The 2,544-nt window shown below is 43.5% G+C and overlaps 1 long non-coding RNA gene across 1 annotated transcript; it reads right to left on the bottom strand.

Annotated features, from left to right (window-relative positions):
* Positions 1-360: 360 nt before the first annotated feature.
* LOC129711430 (uncharacterized) lies at positions 361-1,698 on the bottom strand. The gene is made up of 3 exons (XR_008725842.1): positions 1,161-1,698; positions 844-969; positions 361-504 (listed from the first exon to the last, which is right to left on the bottom strand). It is a non-coding gene; the product is annotated as an uncharacterized LOC129711430 (long non-coding RNA).
* Positions 1,699-2,544: the final 846 nt, after the last annotated feature.

Here is a 2,544-nt window from a genome sequence, read left to right as displayed (position 1 = left end):
TCACACAAAGAGTGGTGGGGGTACGGAATAAGCTGCCAGAGGAGGTAGTTGAGGCAGGGACTATACCAATGTTTAAGTAGGAGCTAAATAGATAGGACAGATATGGACCAAATGTGGGCAGGTGGGACTTGTGTTGCTGGGACATATTAGCCAGTGTGTGGGCAAGTTGGGCCGAAGGGCCTATTTCCACACGGTACCACTATATGACTCTATAAATTAGCACAAAAAATATCTATAAACAATGAGCTCTTTAAGTTGGAGCACTGTAAAAAAAATCAAACTCCGTTTGCATCTTGAATGGAAGGCTTGGTAAATTCACGAGGCAGAAGGGAAGAATGAAAAGATAATTTGGCCAAAGGGAACTTTATTACAACATAATCAGTCTGAAGAAGGGTCTCAACTCGAAATGTCACCTATTCCTTCACTTCATAGATGCTGCCTCACCCGCTGAGTTTCTCCAGCATTGTTGTCTACCTTCGATTTTTCCAGCATCTGCAGTTCTTTCTGAAACAACATAATCATAAGCCAGTTGAACCAAATATCTTTATTTCAATGAAAATATCACTACAGGTGCACAACCTTTTATCCAAAAGCCTTGGGACCAGACACGTCTCGAATTTCGGAATTTTTCAGATGTCGGAAAGGAAGATTTTTAGCGAGGATTAGATAGGTAGCGCGGGCAGCTTGGAAAGTCTGGAGCGGCTGCCTCCTCCCCGGAGACCGGGGAATCATTGTAAATCATTGCTTAAATGTTAGTCAGTTAGTTTGGAGGGCTTTTATGTGGTGAAGGGAGGGGGGGGGGGGGGGGGGTGAAGGGGGAAACTTTAATTCTTAGTTCCCTACCTGGACGGAGAGGCGGGGAGCGGGCAATGCCTTTCCGGGTCGCCGTGCCGTAAGCTCCGGAGCGCTGTGGCCGCCGACTCCCAACATCGCGGAGCTGGGGCTGCGTGCGTCCGGCCGCGGGCGGCACTGGATTTGGAGCGCCGCGGAGCCAGGGATCGAGTATTAAAGTTCTCTGGAGAATTAAAGTTTCCCCCTTCACCCGCACCCACCACCACATAAAAGCCCTCCAAACTGGCTAACATTTAAGCAATGATTTACCGATGGTTAAGTGTCTCCCAGGTCTCCGGGAAGGAGGCAGCCGCTACAGTAGTACACACCTGGGTTGACCGTGGATCGTTTCGGTTCAAGTCCTGGAAAAAATGTCCGGGTTTCGGAGCTTTTCAGTTTCCGGAATTTCGGATAAAAGGCTGTGCACCTGTGTACAAGCTAAATATGCTGCAGAATAGATGGCATTTGATCCTGTGCCTCACTCTGTGCCTAACTAGAAGCACTCATTGCTGGCAGTAGCTCACTCTAGCATAACATTTGGTTGTTTCGAACACTAATTAGGCTTGTCTAGATGACTGCAAACAGTTATGAAACACATAACTAGAACACAAATTCAGTAAAGTATAACTGAATAGCAGTAATCCATTTCAACATTGGTTACTCTGTTACTTTAAAATCCCTTGGATCTGTTATGGTTCATTCAATGTTCTATCCACATTTAGTGTACTGGTATTATTTGTTTGATTTCCTGAGTTGTGAGATAGAGTCCTGGCCCGATAAACTCTGTACCAGTACAAATCATTTTCCCTTGTCATGTGCTATTCCTGCGTCGAACACGAAAGGATTTGATTTTAAAACTTATTTCTAACTTGGCTTTGGCATAGGCAAGTGTTGGATAATTACTTCCAGAAGGTGCTGAAGCTACTGATTTTTAATTTGTTGTGGGTATTTTTGCCTGGTCTCTTTAACAAGAATATGCAGCAAAAGCAATTGCACCTCCTGCTCCCCAAAGGCCTGTTCAGTTCATTCCTTGACATTAAGGGTCACTGGCAGAAAAGGTACACAGGCTCTGCTGTACCGAGAGCTGTTAAGCGCCATTGGCTAGGGGCCCCTCACTTAACTCTAAACGTCCCTGGGAGAAAATCTTTAATATTCAGCGTTCAAAATTGAATGGGCAGTAGAATGTTTGACTAAATAATTTTGCATTTGCACAATTTATCAGAATCACTCGTAATTCTACAATATTCTAACCTCGTACATTGGAATCTGAAGAATCATTGGTCAAAATATGATAATGTTCCCTTCATGTTAATGTTTTGATATTCAGTGTAAATAAATGCTTTTCTTTGTTATTTTTCTGTTTAAAGGCTTTGTCCACATTGTCCACATTGGGGGGGGGGGGGGGGGGGCTAGAGTGCTTGATAGTGTAATTTGATTCTGGAGGTTTGACACTGATTCTCCAGAGACCCAACATTTTATAATTTATACTGTGTGAGTTCATTTGATTCTCCCAGCACAGGCATAGGTTAATTGACTCACAATGAAAACAAGGGACAATGCACTGAAACAGAGTTAGTGGAAATTTGCCTCTCATTGGAGTGAAAGTAAGTTTTTAGTAAAGTGACTCAAAAATGATAATGGCCTCAACAAAGGTTGCATTGGCAAAGATGCTCTAAAGATGGAAAAAAAGGTCCTTAATCTCATTCAGACTCA

Source organism: Leucoraja erinacea, chromosome 30 (assembly GCF_028641065.1).
Source record: "Leucoraja erinacea ecotype New England chromosome 30, Leri_hhj_1, whole genome shotgun sequence".
NCBI lineage: Eukaryota > Metazoa > Chordata > Chondrichthyes > Rajiformes > Rajidae > Leucoraja > Leucoraja erinaceus.
Note: the sequence above shows the minus strand (reverse complement) of the source record. Positions and strands in the feature narration are given on the sequence as shown.